The sequence below is a fragment of the Syngnathus scovelli genome, chromosome 2 (genome assembly GCF_024217435.2).
Source record: "Syngnathus scovelli strain Florida chromosome 2, RoL_Ssco_1.2, whole genome shotgun sequence".
NCBI lineage: Eukaryota > Metazoa > Chordata > Actinopteri > Syngnathiformes > Syngnathidae > Syngnathus > Syngnathus scovelli.
The window spans coordinates 12031069-12049634 of NC_090848.1; the positions used below are offsets into that span (position 1 = coordinate 12031069).

The 18566-nt window shown below is 41.8% G+C and overlaps 1 protein-coding gene across 4 annotated transcripts in view; it reads right to left on the minus strand.

The window, feature by feature from the left end:
* LOC125989099 (nuclear receptor coactivator 3) overlaps positions 1 to 13265 on the minus strand; it is a 35602-nt gene extending 22337 nt beyond the window's left edge. For 2 of the 4 annotated variants that reach the window (XM_049755100.2, XM_049755095.2), the window contains exon 1: positions 13111 to 13265. The gene's annotated coding sequence lies outside the window, so the exon portion shown is untranslated. The other 2 variants (XM_049755097.1, XM_049755099.2) reach the window with 2 other exon arrangements.
* Between the last annotated feature and the right edge of the window lie 5301 nt (positions 13266 to 18566).

Here is an 18566-nt window from a genome sequence, read left to right on the forward strand (position 1 = left end):
TCTAAATCACATTACCTGCCTGCCTGCTATCCATCACTCCTACAGACGAAAAGCACATGGCAACCAGGCGGGGAAACTGCATGGCAACATGTGAACGACCCCCCCCCCCCCACACACCCTCGTGTGTCAGTCACCACTCCAGGATGCATACACATACTAAACACTTCCTGCTCAGAAATCATGTTGCACGTGCTACCTTGCCGCACTGGTTGCGAACTCAGACTCCACTACAGAGTAAATCATCAATTCCATGGTTGTTTAAAATATAAAAAAAAATAGAGCAGGAGAAGGCCATTAGAGAGTGCACTGCACGGCCCTCACCTAATGGGAGTGAGTGCCTGTATGGATCTAATCGGCGCTTTCCTGGTTGAAGTAATTAGCTGGCCGAGTCCAGAGGAGTGAGGTGGGAGGAAGAGGACGGCAGCGAGGGACGAGACAGTCCTCCAAAATTGTCGAGCACTCCATACATTACGAGGCCATATGGCGCCCCGGGTGTGTGGTGGGAGGCAGCGGAGCAGCGCTGCTCAGCTCTCATGCGCTCAAGCAGGTGTCTCAGCCTCCACTGTAACCCCCTCCCCCCATCCCACTAGCTCAGTCTGCTTAACTCAGTAACATCCACTGGCTCACCTCTTAACCCACTGTCTCACCCTCCAGCACCCTCTTCATCCCAGTCGACTAGTTCTCGTCCCCTCATCGCTGCATTTATTTCCAAATTCAAAACAATGATGCCCGCTATTTTGACAAATGTGCATGTAGAGAACAAGAAGACAAGAGGGGCTTCTTTAATAGAGCGTTTGCACATAAAGCAAAGAGCTTCTCAAGATATCATGCACACAAAGCAGACCCCCATCCACGGCGTTTGATGTGTAATGAGAGAAACGATCAGCAGAAAGAATGGGCTCTTCCCGCCCCACTGCTCAGCCGTCAAAGCGCCGGTTGCAGGCTCTATTTATACATTCGCTCCTCTTCAGATTTTCTTTACTGTGGAGCAGTGGGTGCCTGAGAGAGGGGTAGAGGGAGGGAGAGAGAGAGAGAGTGAGAGAGGGAGGGAGGGAGAGAAAGGGGGAGAGAGTATGGCACACGTTCAAGAACATTCCTTCCTGCTCTTCTCTCCCCATCGCTTCCTCTGCTGCTTTGCTCCCTCAGTCTCTACTCCCATCCCCCTCTCTGCCTGTCTCCTCCCTCTCTACACCCTCCCCCTCAGCCTTTTCCTGCTCAGTGCTCCCTCCCTCCATCCTCAGCAGACTATATGCAGCAAGGCAAATTCATTGGGGATAAAGAAACAGCGAAATACAGCTGGAGCATGGCGGTGGTGTGTGGGGGGGAGTGAAGTAGCGATGCTTTGGACTGCAAGGAAGCAAAAAAGCTGCGTAAATGGTGGAATAACTGGATATGAATAGTGGCATAGGGAGGAGCAAAGGAAGGCAATGGGAGGGAAGGAGCGCTCGCTAAAGCGATGGGCGTTCCTCAGCTTGCTCCTAGTGAGGTCAAAAGTTTACCATGGTTTTAATTTCACCTTTCCGCAGCCAATCAGATTGAGGCTACGGCTGTGTAGACAACTTTGACCCTCGCAGAGAAGATCTACTAACAATATTGAGACTCCGACTCAATTGTTTTGTTCACCTATTGAATTATGTATTTGGGATGATTACGGAAAAATTACTATTCTCACCAAGCAACTACGGTGGCTCACCCTGCTTAATACCAGCGTGGTCAGCAGCGGGTGCATGTGTCCATGTGTGTGCATGTGTGTGCATGTGTATGTATGCATGTGTGTGCATGTGTGTGCATGTGTGTGGGCATACAAACGGAGCATGTGCGTCTCCGAAGGGGGAGAGGCTGCAGTTTGATCACAGCATCAGAGAGGGGAGGGGCAACTCTGCAAAGTAAGCGAGCAGAGAGTCAGCATGGCTGCTGTCGAGTGGAAATGCTTTGGGCCTTTAAAGAGACTTGGTGTGTGTGTGTGTGAATTTTCAATAGCCTCTCCACCACATCATTGTGCATATGTTTGATTAATTAACAGGCACAGACATGGACTATGCTCCCCTGTTGTTCATTTCTGCCATCAACTGTACAACTGTCTGCTTCCTTCACACAGAGCGAAAAGGGAGGGGCGGGGGAGCTCTGTGACGTGTGATCAATGTCCAACACGTGTTGAGACTAAAGGGAGAAGTCTGTTTGCTGATTATCAGATGATCAGAAGTATCAGTTTGCATGCATGACAAATTACATCTCCCAAGGCAGCACAGTGTTTTCTCAAGTTACACCTGCTTCCTCCCACATTTCAAAAACTAGTGCCACCTTTGTCACTCTATGGGCCAACATCATGCTATGTACAAAAGTGGGGGGCAGCATAATGTAAGTGCATCTTATAGAGCGAATTTTATATCTATATATACAAAAATAAAGATAGTTAACATCATTTTATGACAGGAAAGTTACCTCTTATTTCCTTGGGCAAGAGGCCCATCGAGGTTTAAAGTTACACACTGAGCACTTGTGATGCAACAATCTCAAGTGCCCTGTGCATTCTACTGCTCACTCAAATCCCCTTGTGACACTACAACCACAAAGCTATCCCATCAGTGAAATGTAATCTTCCCCTAAAACACGTCCTTAACCTTTCTCCGGGACCTTATCCTGTTTGTTTTGTGGGTAAATAGAAACTCTCTGCACCAAAAACAAACAGCACACATTGTTTGTCATGGGACCACAATCTCATCGCAACAAGCTGCCCTCCCTCTTAACTCCACAGGCTGTATTTCTCTTCTTTGTGCAAATGAAGTCTGTCACGACAAATGCTCAAAGGGGAGCAGTCACCCCCTGGTCAGAACAGAACTGAACAGATTCAAATTTGTGTTGGTGGCAGACCAGCTTTCAATGACTAAAATATGTCATTGCCATGTGGAAGCTGGATCACCAACAATGGCTATAACGCAGGTGTCAAACTCAAGGCCCGGGGGCCAGACCTGACCCAGCAACATCATTTTATGTGACCCTTCAACATGCATGTCATGATTTGCCAAAGTAACCAAAATAATACAAGAGGTCTTCAAGAATGTTATATAAAGACTGCTTGAAAATATTTCAAAACAAAAGCGGTTGCTGCTAAATGTCCAACAAGACCTCAGTTGAGGACGATAATGTGATGTCGACGTAAATTATAGCTTGCATTTGACATAGACACCTTGCAAGCAATATTCTTTTTTTTTTTTTTAAGTCATAAAGTTGAGCTACGTCCTCCATTTTATTGAACACATTTTAGGTAATGACGATAACGATTATGACACAGCTAGCGCTCAGGCATCGGTCCTTCCGACTTCAAGTCAAGTGACCCCTTTTATGCTTGCGCTAAGGGAATGAGGTGGAATGAAGATAGGATGAATGAATGTCACTGGGACTCGGCTGGGTTGGGACAAAAAAAAAAAAAAAAAACACAGTCCAGGCCTCTCATCATTAGCAGAGCACAACAGTGATTTATTTATGTTTTACAAACTTTTTTTTTTTTTTTAACAAACATTTAGTGAACATTAGATAACATTACTTCCATTAACTCAAAGTGGCGCCCTCTATTATCCAAATGTTACAATCTGCTTAGCGGCAGTTACATTTTGCCGGTCAGTCTGTCCTGTACTTTTGAAAGCCTGCAATGTCTGTGTCTGCTCTTCATTTGCCTGCTGCTCTATTAACCATTCAGCTGTTCAACTTGCTGTTGTTACAGTAATGGAGGCTAAAGCATCTCCTCTGACAAACATATTTGTGATTTCTGCACATTTCGAAGTATTTCGGATAAGATTTTTTTCCACTCACGATTGTTACACATTCTTATCGCTTCAAGACTATGAAACTAGCAGCGGGGTAACGGACTGTACTATATCCTAAGTGGCTCAGTGAACTGCCACTGGACCAATGGGGTACCCATTCAAGGGAAAAACGTCGGCCAGTTTCTGTAAGCTACCATATGTTGATTGGTCCAGTTTACTGTCTACACTGTAAATGGATAGTCCGTTAGAGCTAGAACAATGTCGAGGACGGGTTGTCAATCCTGGTCCACGGGGTCCCGTGTCCTGCATGTTTTGTATGTCTCCCCACTTCAACATACTTGATTCAAATGACCAAAATCATTATTTTGTTTCTGAATACCTTGCTGATCATTTCAATTAGATGTGTTACAGCAGGTAAACATATAACACTGAAGCCTAAGGACCAGTATTGAAGACCCCTGATGTACAGTATGGCCCCCTGGAACCAGAACCTTTGGCCTTTTCACCCATCCTCCTCAGACAGTTTTTTGTTGTCAGCTTGATTTTCAGATTGCTTTTTTGCCTTTGCTGTTGTCATGGATCGGCAATTGGGACTAACATTTGAATGCATGGTTAGCGGCAACAGCTTGTCTGCATACGTATGATGTCAGAATATGTTGTCACTAGTGTATTCAGGAAGTGGATTTCTACATATTAAACCGTTTTGGACGACGATGAAATCTTTTTACAGTAGTAAAGATTAAGTTCCACTACTTTTCAATTTAAAGTGGCTTGTTTGGTGAATAGCAATAGTCCTCACTCATTTCTCAAGTACCTGCTCACTTTGAGGTTGTCACACGCCAATTCAACTCAGGAAAATGTGCAAAGACCAAACTGCTAAATCAGCAGCCATCCTCAAAGGAGTTGAGAAATAAACTCTTTCAGTTTTTTTTTTAAGAAACATGCCACATTTTGGCACAATTTCAAAGATGACAGCTTCATCAATGCAAGCTTTCACACTTGCAAAAATGACATTTTGTGATTTAAGGCCACACATATACAGACCACAAACTGGTCAACCCAGTTGCGAGGTCAGGCAGTGTCATGATGGAGGTGGATTTAAAAATAAACAAACAGAAAAATCAGAGCACACTGAGAACCAACTCGAGACTATGGCATCGCGCAAAAGGCTGAAAGTTTTCCCAATTGTGGGCATGTTTGGGACATATATCTTGACTGTAGGTCAAATTTAAAAAATGTCATTGTCTTACCTTTATCTATGTTATTTTCCTGCGCAAGTCCTCCTGTTCATCTTTGAGTTTCAAAAAAGCCTTCCATCTAAACTGAGATTATTCCCAGTAAAGAAAGTCTGCCTTTTAAATCCAATAAACGTTCTGAGTCTTTTACTTGCCGTGAATGATCTTAACACAGACACAGTACGCACACACTGCAGTGACTTTGTCACCTCCCCCTCCATTTGTGCGCTATACAGTCCGATGAGATCAGGCTTTATTCTTACAAAGTCAAAGAGAAGGTGTGATAGCAAATTGGCAGTGAAGAAGATGGTACTCTGAAGCTATGTGCGCTCTCTTACGCCCTGCCCTCCCTCCTCAGTGTGGATGCCACCAATGAGGTAAAAAAAAAAAACCTCCAAAGCAATCGACGGCGGTCGACTTGTAAGACACCACTGAGGTTGTGTTCAAGTGGATAAGATGATGCATTTTAGAACAATGCTTTTGGACGCACATCACAAAAATGACTTTATGGGGTCTTAAAGTTTTTATTTGAATAATAAAGTAATCCTTTTTTAATAGGTTGGCTCTGGATGAGAATGTGACTCACTCAGTAAGATCATGTGACAGTCTCCTAACGTGACAATACTCAACGCAACACTGTTCTCTGCTTAACACAAGTGGCCAGAGCTAAAGGTCAACCCGCAAGTAAATAATTAATGGCTTGTTTTCTTTTTTGCTCTGCCCCGCTGCTCAGTTTTCTCTCCTCTGTCTCTTTCGGATTGATGTTTACTCACTTTACCTTCCATTAAGACCTTTTTTTTTCTTCAACCTTCAGTCTGCCTGCACACCCCCTTTGTTTTCTCCTTATTGGTGTGGACGAATGTGGATATTACAAGCCTCCGTGGGTTAGGGAGGCAGTGACTGCTTTAATTATTTACTATTACGTTAGGTTGGGCAATCAAATAAATAAAAACTATGACCGCTGAGAGAATTCTGGCATCTCACATGGCTCTGTACATACCTATGCACAACCACATAAACAAATGGATAGCTACTGTATAAAAGAGAGGCAGCCTGGTAATAAAACATTGAGTCCAAATGATAAAAGTAAATAAATAGGGCCCCAGTCATGAGCCACTGCCCTCAATTGATGCATTAAACAGTCTAATTGCTGTTGAGACAAGGGACCTCCTGAAGCACATTTAGAAAAGAAATCAAATTAAAAAAGAAAGGCATTGCACCAAAAAATGTTAACGTGTTGACAATCAAAGAAATATTTATATTTTTGGATTAAAGTACCATAGTCTTCGCTATCAACACGCCACTTATTGAACAAGCAAGAACACAATTCACCCTCATGTCTTTTTAAAGATGTGCCACAAGCTTTCAATAGGGTTGAAGTCAGGTTTTTCTTCCTTTAAACCCATCGCTTGCATAATAAGTATTTTACAGCAAACGGCAAAGTTCTTGTTATACCATAGCAGGAAAAGGCTAGAGTTAGAAACTACCATACTCATTTTGCTGAGGTAATTTTAACACCTTCACGCACTTGAAAGGGGACCTCTCTATCTCACTCACCATTATTTAAGAACCAAAACATCACTCTTTGTTGACCTTGCAGTCTTGTTGGAACATGTACCAAGTATCCAAAACCCCCTTATTCATCTGTATCATCTCAAGTAGCACGGCATTCAAGAGCAGCAAAAAAAAACTGCTAGAAAATTAGTCTTCATATTTCATACTTCAAACCCATTGCAAATGTTTTTGCTCTCCAAGTCACACAAAAGGAATACGTCGCCCAAGTGAATCCGAACAAAGCCCCATTTGGATTCAACCTTTTTATTCCGATTGAGGAGCATTTTCATTCTATTTGGTCTTATTTGAAATTGGAGTACAAAGTTACAAATAAATCAACCTCTTGGTGTCAGTGAAACCAATGATCTAAAACTGTAATGATTATTCTATTTAAAAACTAACCAGACATTTTGAACACATTGTAGTCTGGACCATATAAACCATCTCGCTCTAAAAACTAATCAAAACATTTTATTACAGTAGATTCCACTTTTTTCCCAATTACAAAGGATGGAAGGACAGAAGTAATCCCAAATTCGATTTATCACCATGAGAAACCCAAACAATGGCTGTTAAAAAGACCCCAGAGAACACCACTCCATCTTTTTCCTCATTCTGCATCAAATAAATATGAATATTCTACTCCTTCCCCGTCTCTTCGAAGAGACAGTCACTGTTGTTTACTATACGTCTCAGACCTCACAGGAATAACAGTTTGTTGTGAGAATGTGAGAACGAAAGTGGCGTAGAGTGCTGGCAAAGGAAAGTTGATCGAACAAATTAGCTCTCGATGCTACCTAGCCAGCTTTACAGTCTTGCATAGGTAAGACAGCAACTGTGCTGTGTCCTCATCCACGAGCCTAATCCACTGTCCTGTCTGTACGTCATGTGAAAATCTCCTTAGTCACATGTATGTCACTGAGAAATTCCCAGGAAGTTGCAACCTGCTACGTTTCTAGTATCTATATAAATATACTTGATGAGTGATAAACATAACTGTCATATCACAGCACAATGTGACTTTGGAAGAGAAGCAAAAAAGGTCGTCGGTCAGATGCTATTCACTTGGCCCACCACGCTGCTCCAAATCATGGTGACGACGTGGGTGTAGCGGACCTTGGAGGGGCTATCAGGCTATGCTGAAATGAGTGATGTTGCTGGCACTGAAGAGCGGATCTACTGGAAGGAGATGATTATGTGCGTGCGTGTGTGTGCGTGCGTGGCTGGGGCAGAGCAATAGTGGCAGCAGAGGAAAAAGGCAGGACGGGGGTGAACCAAGTTGAGGTGGTGGTCACGTAATAGACGGGGGTTCAGGCAGAGTTGAAGCTGCTGCCTCACCGAGCTGCATCTGGTAACATTTACCTCAAGTTTGGCTCTGTGCATTTATTTGTGTGTGTGTGTGTGTGTGTGTGTGTGTGTGTGTGGGGGGGGGGGGGGGGGGGGGTGCATGTAAAAGGCATATTACAGGTCTGAATTTTTACAATGGAAAATAAGTAAAAACACAGAGCAGGCCTTCTTGAAGCCACACACCTCCCTGTGAGGAACCCATTTAATAAGCGTCTATTAGCTTAAAGCAAGGAAAAACATAAGACTACAAGAGTTCTACTTGAGGATAATGCAAACAGTCCATGGTTCTTTTACAAGAACAAAAGATGCATGAACAACCAGTTGAAATAAAGAAATAATGTGAAAATAATGTTTACTTCTAGGTGCAGCGTTAATAATATTTACATCATCCTTAGCCAATGTATTATGTGCTTAGCGCTGTCAAATATTGTACTAAAAAAAGTCAACTGTGCAGTTTGTGTGTTGGGGGGCGGTGATTATCTGAGTAAACGATGGAATCAATTATTAGAAAACAATTTGTTAGTGAAAGCCCAAATTCAAGCGCAACTCATTTTTGTTTAATCTTTTTTATTTTATTTGTGTGTGTGTAAAAAGTCAGAGATTCATTCCAACCTAATTTGCTTTTAACAAGTAGGGATCATTACCGATAAACAGCAAACCTGGAAAGGAGGAGAGGAAATCCTGGTTAGTCTTTTCCCGACTAACAGGATAAATATTTTAGCAGAGCCGACAGAGCCACATGTGCATGGGTTCCTCAATTCTTGTTGTTTAAAAAAAAAAAAAAAAAAAAAAGTGGGGGGCTGTAGAGGATGCTGTGTATGTTCACTTGCAGCATTTCACTCAAGTGCCGTCTTTCCATTGGTCACTTGCAAGTCATTTTATCATTGCCTCTTCTCGCGAGCATCCTACAGTGTGTGCTGCATGATGCTCAGTTCGGCGCCGGATGAACGACCTTGAGCAGGCGCGAAGGGTTGCGTTGCTGTGGCAACCAAGCCTCGCGCAACCAGTAACAGCTGGATGCTACAGCACGCCGGGAATTTTTGTGGGTGTCGCTGCTTTATTACAGCCACTCTTCTCCTCTTGTTTACCCCCTCCTCTACCTCCTTTCCTCATCGTCTCTCATTCGTCATCTCTCTTACATGCAAACACACGAGAACATAATCACTGACACAAAGGAAAGCCTGACTCCCCCGATAGTACTGATACAAACTTAGCTTGAGGACGCCACTTGAGAAATCAAATTGAGTCCTTTGTGTGTCTGCGAAAAGACAGAGGAGAAGAAGAAGCGTCCACGAGAAGAGCTAAACGACAGGAATCCGGAGCCATGAGCGACTAACAAATTCACGTATAAGAAAGGCATCGAGATGGCCACTTGACGTTCGTCTCAGACCAAAAATGAAGCGAGCAGAGATGGACTGTACTGAATCACTCCAGCCAGAGAAAGGAAAAGTGTAACCAAGAATGCGCTGTCAGTAGTTGCCCTGGCATTGTGCCCACTCACAAGGCTTTGCTCATCGGGTTGCATGTCAACAATGCACATTTTAATGAATGAGTTATTTTCCTGCCCACAAACAAAATTTTTTAAATGTGCAATAATCATAAAAAGAATATTCCTTTATTCGGTTAAATTAATTCCTGCACTTATTCCTGTATGATTTAATTCCACATTTTTTAAGCTTTGGGATGTTCGCATTTCTTAAGTACCACTGCAGATGGGAATTCAAAATCGGAAAATAAAGTGTGAGGATAAAATTATTATTATTATTCATACTTGAAATATTTTCAAGTTGGGTTTATTAAATATATTAAATTTTGGACTTTGGATGAAATCAAGGTTGGATGTATGTGACCTGGCCATTCATACTGAGAATATGTTTTCTAAGACTACATATGATGGTTGGATTTGAAACTAAAAAAAAAAATTGAGTTGAACTGTTCAGATTGTCATTAAAAAAATAGATACAGTTGACAATATGGACAGAAAAAAAAATCCCATCTGGGTGGGATTTGTCTGCAGTGTAAACCTCGCCTCACTGTGCCTACTAAACAAGCCGGTTGCTGTCTCCTCCTGTCTTAAAGTACTCACTGCTTCAGACAAAACAAATACTGTGTGAGGCTCATACCGTTTGCCCCCGAGACAAGTGTGCTGATGCAAAGCTTGAGGCACAATGAAATTATCAACTAAAGTGAGTTTGAGATTGTACCACTACCCTGAATCCACGTAGTGCTTTATCTAAATGTGCACTGCAAAAATGAATGCTCAACAGTTCATTTCTGCAGTGGGGGAAGTGAAAGGAGTACATTGGGAACTCACTTTGGTGGCTGGATAATCCACGCCTTGCTAAATGATCATTAATCAACAAAAGTAATGAGAACGTATACATTTATTTATTTATTTATTTATTTATTTATTTCAAATGTACTCTACTGCCCGTGGGGAGCTCATTTGAAAGCATGCACTTTTGAGCCATTAATGACTCAATCAGTCTGTTTGATTCAATAGGTTTTAATGGCACACAAGCAATGAATTAATTAACAACATTGATAAAATAGCTCCAATCACCTTCACGAGGGTTTCATCCTCTATTTTGCCAGTGTTTTCCTTTGAAATGCATAGGTTAGTTTTGTTAATATGGCCCTAAAACATGCTATGACTCTCAAAAAGGACAAATAGGCATGACGGCATTAAATGAGGCAGAGAGGAATCGACCACTGGACAGGAGCAGGACAAAAATGAGTGCGCTCCCCCCCCAAAAAATTTTTAAATAAATAAATAAAAGACCCCTTCCTCCACAGAGCTGAATCGATGTGAAGGAGTGAAGATTAATTCCTGTTTAACACATCCTGACACATGGAGAAGGGGCCTCAATAACAACAGCACAACAGTTCGGTCGACACACACTGCGGCTGGAGGGGGCAGTGGGGGGGGGGGTTGAGAGACGAGCCAGAATGGAGTAAAGAATGTGGAGCGTTCGAGTCAGAAAGCTTCCTGATTCCACAGCAGAGAACGGCGCACAATAGACCAGGAGAAAACAATGGAAGAATTCCAGGTAGAATTCCAGCGAGAGGCTCCACCTGTGCCCCTCCTCCCTCCAAGCTTCCCAAGCCGGTGGTGGGTGAGGACCAGGCGGCTTCTCAGCCCTGCCCCCAGCGCCTGACCCACTCGACAGCATCTCCTGCTAACCTCTGTCCCCATTTTCCCCCTCAATTTGCACAAACATCGTGCATCACTGTCCAAGATCCAGCCGAGACCTGAGCCACAGGGACAACTGTGGGTCCGTCAGATTGTGGCGCTGCGGTCGCCATGCTTCTTCACTTGGGAAGTAAGCAGCCATGCCAGATGATGTGCAGTGCAACTGTGTGCTGTTCACATGATTTACAATTATTGAGGCCACTGCACGATTGATTGGTCTGTAATTGGATTGGTCTGTCCGTTTTTAAACATTGTCTCAAAGCACATTTTTATTCTTTTGCTTTTGACGCCGCATTGTATTAGTGTTTTATTGTATTAACAGTTTTATTGTTATTAATTTATTGCTTTGACTGTCTTTGTTTTCCGTGTCTGTTTTTATTTTATAAACATTGTGTGCAGCTATGGTTGTTTTTAAAACGAGATCCAGAAACAATATTGAGTTGAATTTTAATTATACAGTATAACATAGAGTCCACTTATAATAACTACCAATTGTCTTTAATAAAAATATATAAAAAAGAATGATTCTTGCAAACAATCAACAAGAGGAAAGAGGGGGTCACTACTTGCAATGGGGATACTAAGCTGTTTTGTTTGTTTGTTTGTTTGTTTGTTTGTTTGTTTGTTTGTTTCTTTCTTTCTTTCTTTCTTTCTTTCTTTCTTTCTTTCTTTCTTTCTTTCTTTCTTTCTTTCTTTCTTTCTTTCGTTTTGCTCGTGCAACATTGCGGAGCCTAATGTTTATTTTGTCTTGTATTATTGCAGCATTAAGTTTCCTTCAATAAGTAGGCTGAATCTTTCTAGGTCATAAACATTCAAGTGTCGCACACAACTTCAACCATCCAACAGGTGCACTTGATCATCGTGTTTTCCTCGGATAAAATAATAATCGTGTTTATTGACGTCATTACACGTCACATAACTACAGTATGCTTCTCTTCTGTTACAACTTGCTGCTCGTATTCATTCATATTCGTAGAACTCGAACCAAGATTGAGCGCAACTATACAGAGCGCCTTCAAACACATGCATTAGAAGGACAAATTCAAGCAATGCTGCTACTACATGCCTCAATTTGACTTTCTTTTGGTTTACACCCAATGCGGGGAGAAGTATTTGAGGGGTTTACGTGCACACACTGACTAACAGACAGACTGACTGACAGACAGACTAAGGTATCAAGCAAGAGTGCTCCGGTGTTACAGAAGTGCAGTTGCACGGCCGCTGTGCTGCCCCCTGCAGATTTACACAGCGAGACGCGTTCCGGATGGTAGACTAGAGTAGATGGCATACTGTACAGCAGACACAACAGGGATAAATACATTTAAAAAATTAAAAAATTAAAAATTAGGGACACGCACACGCTCTCAATTGCGCTCACAGTATTCTCGATTTAACGCACAAGCACACATACTTTGAGTACTTTTTCCATTGCTCCGTACTCCGTCTCTTGCAGACAGGCTGGCAGCATCTTTTCCACAAATCGCACGCTTGCAACAGCAAAACGCAGTGTACGATACGCGCGATCGTGCGCGTTCACTCATCAGATCAGCAAACCTTTCGCTCCCTCAAGTCTCTACCGTGCGGCGTGAACAGACTGTCTAGCAAGCTGCCAGCCGATCGCCGCTGTCAAACGCGGTCAAACGTACACGTCTCACCGTACGCTGGTCGCGTGCGTGTTTTGCTTTTAAAACATTAACTTCGAGACACGTTCTGCAGAAACACTTGCCACCAACTGCGTGCGTGTGTAAACTAGGCAGCTCGTGTAAAGTTCACTTGCCGAAATAAATATGCAAAAGGTTTAATCGTCCCGACTGCAAAGTAGGAGATGAAATGTTCAGTGTCATTTCGAAGAGCGTACACTGTGCCCTGCGTACCGCACCGATACTAATTTGCGTGCACTGCCGCAGGGAACACAACTAAGCGGACAGCATTTCCGTGCAATATCACCTCGCTTACCAAATGCAAAGTCTGCTGAAATATGTGTCTGAATGTCAAAAAATACATTGGGAGGACTTACCTTATGGACGTGTCTCTCTAACGGATCGATAATTTCGTCTTTACACCATTAACTCTCCGCCATCTTCGGCACTGTTTGTTTAAATGAGAAACACTCCCGGAGCCTAACGAAGCCAGTTCTGGAAGTTGAGGCGTCGCAGGGGGTTGTGGGTAGTGATGTTTATTTGTGGAGAGGGTCGAGGTTACCGCCTTGCTGTTCAACTAGGAAATGGACTACAGACAGACGACACCACCATGCTGGAGAACGCAGGGGAGATGAGGGGTTCACGGGGGCGTTCGCTGTCTGTCTCGCCGCTTGCAGACTGGTGTCAGCGACTTCAGCAGGTCGGCCAAAGGTGACAAGGTGGAAACCTTCACTTGACCTTTATGCAACTTTCAAATGTCGGGCTTGGTTGGAGAAATTGCTTTGTTTTATAATTTTTTTCAAAAAAATTGACATGACATGTAAAGTTTAATTCAGTAACAATTTTTTTGTCCATATAACAATAAATGAGAAGAGAAAAACGAAATTAGATTAATTCCAGTTCTGTATTGCATCATCGTCAACAAAAATTACACATTTACATAGTGTAGACAAATCATTAACAGACTTCAAAAGAAAAAAATGAGAGTGTCAAAAAAAAATTCAATTTCTTGTTGCCTGCAAGTTTGGAAGACTCAATGAAACAATCAATCTCCATGAAAATACCTTAAAACGTGGCATTATAAATCTGAAATTTCCCCAAGAGAATAAAAAGACCAACAATATTGCACATTTCTGCATCTTTGTATACAAAACAAGTCATAATAATCTTACCCTCAATCTTTATGGTATGACTAATCTTTGGAGAAATGTATTTGTTGACATATTTCCAAAACCCAATTGCATTCACAAAAAAGTCACCCTTTCTTTGTCAGTCTTACAAAATGTTTATTATTATCTAACTCAACAAGGAATAAGCCACGTTTTCCGCCAGTTTGTTGAATTGAGAGTTCCATAAGATTTTCATCCAAGGAATTACTGTCCTATGATTTTACCACCACTTTCTAATATAACTGTTAGTACTGTGTTTTCTTTTGTTTTTATGGACGATAGATATTCATGATACGTAGAAGAGTTATTTAATCAAAACTTGAGTTTCACCGTCAGTCAGTACCCCTCGGACGTTTCCAGCCTTCTGTGAACTAAATTTGTGTTTGACTGGAGGGGCTTCGGCTCCTCTAGGCCAACCATCTCTTAAAGATGAGACCCATATGCAGCCTCCATATGTGAGCTGGCGGGTCCAGCATGGAGCCCTGACGTCTTTGCCAGGTGGCCTATGAATTGGGACGCGTCGACACAGGGGCCCGACTGCTGCCAAGATACACTAAGCAAGGGACAGATAGCAGCAGAATCCGTCGCCATGGTGATACCGGGCAGACAAGAGCGCAGATAGCTGGATAGATGCACACACACGGACACACAGTCAATATATCCTGTTGTGCTAGTGACAGTGTGAAGGCAAGAGGATGAGAAGTGAAGAGTAGAGTGAGAGAGAATCGGGACAAGATGATGAGATAGTGGCATTTAGTTTAGAGTAAGTAAAGGAGCAGATCACAGATAATGATAAATACCGCCTATTTCCTGGAGAAGGGTAGCTCGAAACACTAATAAAAAAAAGGAAAAAAGGCAAAGAATAAAACTACAAAGAAAGGAGAAGCTTTGGAATTAATGTGGTGCAAGTAAAGTGGGACTCTGCAAAAAGTGTCTCAGAAAGTTAGCGATGAGCAAAGTGCAAGACTACAGAGAGTAAGGAAATGCTGAAATGGGGGTTGTGGTGGAGGCTTCAAGTAATTAGCCTTATGGGTCAGACTTAATTCATCAGACAAACTGAAAGGGTCTGCCAGGAAGAATAAAAGGAGATTAGAGCATAACTCAATGAGGGACTCAGAAATGTGACTGTTCTTGGAAAGTAAATTTACACAAGCAAGACTTTTAGAGTTTAATAATGACGTTTTAAGAAGGTGCCTTAAGGTGTCCTGGACAGACTTTTTTTTTTTTTGTACATTACCTTAGAAGTTCCATTATACTTATTTTGATACATTATTACTTCAGCAGAAATGTTTTTTTTTTTTTTTTAAATGAGACACCTTTCAAAGTGTAGCAGTTGCCTTACCTGACTTCTCTGCAGGCAGCGTGAATTCTCATTCCCATTCAGCAAACTCGACATGTGATTCACTTGACTCGTAAAGAGCTGCGAATCACATCGCCTTGGGCTAATATAGGCTCCTGATCTGTCTGTCACCCTAAACAAGATCAGTGGTGGAGAAAACTGATCAACGGGCAACATGTCTGACATTCCACTGGACAACATACAGTGGTTATTGCTGTTACATTTATTAGCAAGCTGGCATGAGGTTTCAATTCTGAAGTAAAAAAAAACAACAATTCTTTATTTACCTACATGGGAATCATCGTTGAGAGATTTTGGAGAGTGTAGTGTGAGGTGTGGGAGGGTGAGAAGAAGAAGCTGCTTAAAATTCTTAACAGGTAGAGATGAGGTTTCAGGGGGATAGTGGAACAGCTAATGCACGAGCACGAACACACACACACAGACACACACACGCACACAATTTCAGTATCACCGTTGATAGCACCTTATGTGGGCACTGATAGTGAAGTGAAATTTCTAGTTGAAAGACATTTATACGGTAGCTGGACTGGAACGGACACAGGTATGTCATCTCATTAATCCACGTGGGTAAGATTTATACAGATGTAAACAGGTGCATTGGTTGTTTTAGGGTTGGGTTTTTATTTGTACAAATGCATTTTTGACAATGAATCTAACCAATACAGTCATCAACATGGATTGCATAAAACATGCGTCCAGAGCACAAGTGCCTACTGGAATGCAGTTCGCACTCAGTGAGTAACCACTCCCAAGTGACGCCCTTTGTTGTCATGGTAACAAAAGCTCTTTGTTTTTTTTGTTTTTTTTACTCCACGTACACCAATGGTTATTATAAATAAAGTTGAGTTGAGAACAGCCAAACCAGAGTGATCTCAACTAGCATAATAAAAGTGTAACGATTATGATACCGTCAAATTGAATTTAGGACCCCAAAGCAGACTCAACACAAAGTGTTCAACAGTGATTAACGCCTTACCATTAGCAGTGAAAATTTAATGTTTGACAGGAGGTTGACTTGAAACTAATATGAACAAATCCTATAACCAAACTGCCTGCTTTTTATTTTATTTCCGTTAGCTTTGATACCCGTAATTCAAATTACGCAAACTTTTTAAGAAGAGCAGTCATGTAAACTACATTTCAATTTCCAGAAGGAAAATTAGGTTTTCCACAAAGGCAACACTTGACGCAACTCCAACAGACTTGCTTTTAAGAGTTTGATGATGTCATTGTTATCACTAACGTTATTCAAGAGACCAATAGTTAGCACTCCACTAAACAATAAATGTGAAGATGTTGCATGCATAAAGTGAATTACAATTAAAAGACTTGTGATGAGCTCAATATATCTCATTTAAGAGAATAAGATGAACATGCATAAAATGCCCCCCTCTTGACCCCCACCATTGCACAGCAGTGAAAAGTTACAAAGAAGTAAAAGGATGGACTTTGGTTTTATAATTCTGTTAATTGCTTCTATTATCTTGGGCATTATTTGACCTTGTTAAATGAAAGTGTGCCGTATAATAAGCCAAGTCCGCGAATGTATAAAGGGCAATGACAGTTCTTTCCATCCCCTCACAAAGGTCAGCTCTGTCAAATTTGTGAGGATTTACTTTTACTAGACCACATCACAGAGTTTTGCCAGCGCGAGTTGCGCTCTGGTGATGCAACAACAGATGTGACGGCGAGCATAATATTTGTTATTTAAAGGTCGTAGATGACCACAGTGTATCCAACTGGAAATCCTCCAATTGCTTATGATAATGTACATGTTAGTGGTGGAGAGAGAAAAAAAATCTTCAAATTCGCTTCATAAACCATTTGTTGTATTTTTTGACTCCTGAAAGGCACTGTTGTTTTAAAGAAAGGTATTTAAAAGATGCCAAGTTTGTGTACTTTCAGCCCAATGTTGAAGAGAGAGTGTCTCCAGGTGTCGAAACATACAACAAATGAAGCAAATGGTTCATGAATCAATTTTGAAGCTTCATTTTCTTATCACTGAATGATGTACCATCAAAGTAATTCCACACGTGAGGTTAACTTGAATGAAACTTGATCAAAAAAATTTTTTTTCTCATTTCAAAAAATTGGAGAAGACAATCCAGATTCTTCTCATTACAAACCAAAGGTCATTTAATGTCAATATTTGTGATATGATTACATCATATTATTGCAACCACCCACAGACGCATACAAACACATTAACATTTAGAATTCTCTCTTCAACCTCTTTTAATTACATCTGCCTATTTGGACAAACAGTGATTAGTAATTACGTACTTCTCTTGCTTTTATTTCTGTCAATTCTAAACATAACCAGATCAGTCTGCTCTGCTTTTTTTCCCTGTTTTTCCTCCCTTCGCTTCATTGAGCATGTCTTCCTAACTCCCGTCTCCCTTCTATTCCCAGATTTCAAACGCCTCCAGATGTTTCCACCCCTTCTCTACTGTCTGTCCTTCATCGTTGTACACCTGCTCTACTGGCCACCTCAAACACTCCCCCTTGGTCTGCTGGCCCATAAATAGCCGCGAGGTCAGGAACATCTTAGGTCAGATCCCCTCTGTGCTTCCCCGTGTACTGCAAAAAAAAAAAAAAAAAAAACTGTCTCGGAGAGCAGCTGCTGCCCAATTTGCTCATCTGAGACAATCAATGAAAACAATGCTGGAGGACTACAATCTCTTACAAGAGATTATACACACACACACACACACACTAACACACACACATACGCACGCACGCACAGACACACACACACACACACACGCACACACACAATCCATCCCAACTAATTGGTAGCTATTTGTCTGCAAGTCTGGGATTACATGTCCTATTAAATACAGAATTTAAAATGAGCTTTGTTAAATAAGAAAGTACTCCACTTTTAATGAAGTTAATTTATATGGAAATTACACATAATACTGACAATTCACAGAAAGATTTATCCTCGTTGGTTGTAGGGGCGGAATTAATAGGGAGAGTATGCTGTCCCCACTTTTATCCTGGACACTTTGCCTCTCAAGCACACTCCAGATCATGTATGTTTGGGCTGTTGATGAGTTTGTGTGTGTTTGATGGAGAATGTGTGTGTGAACTCCCGTCCTTGTGGTGACCCTGCAGAGCTGGAGCCTTTCACCCTGCCTCTTACTGATCCATCACGCTGTCTGCACGGCCCGAGAAAAGCCATTACTCTGGAGCAGCAAAACGTGTGAGTGCTGAAATGCAGGTGTGTGTGTTTTTTTTCTGAGAAAATTTTATTCATTACAATCGATGAATACACGCGTCATTTTTGTGTCACAAGTTA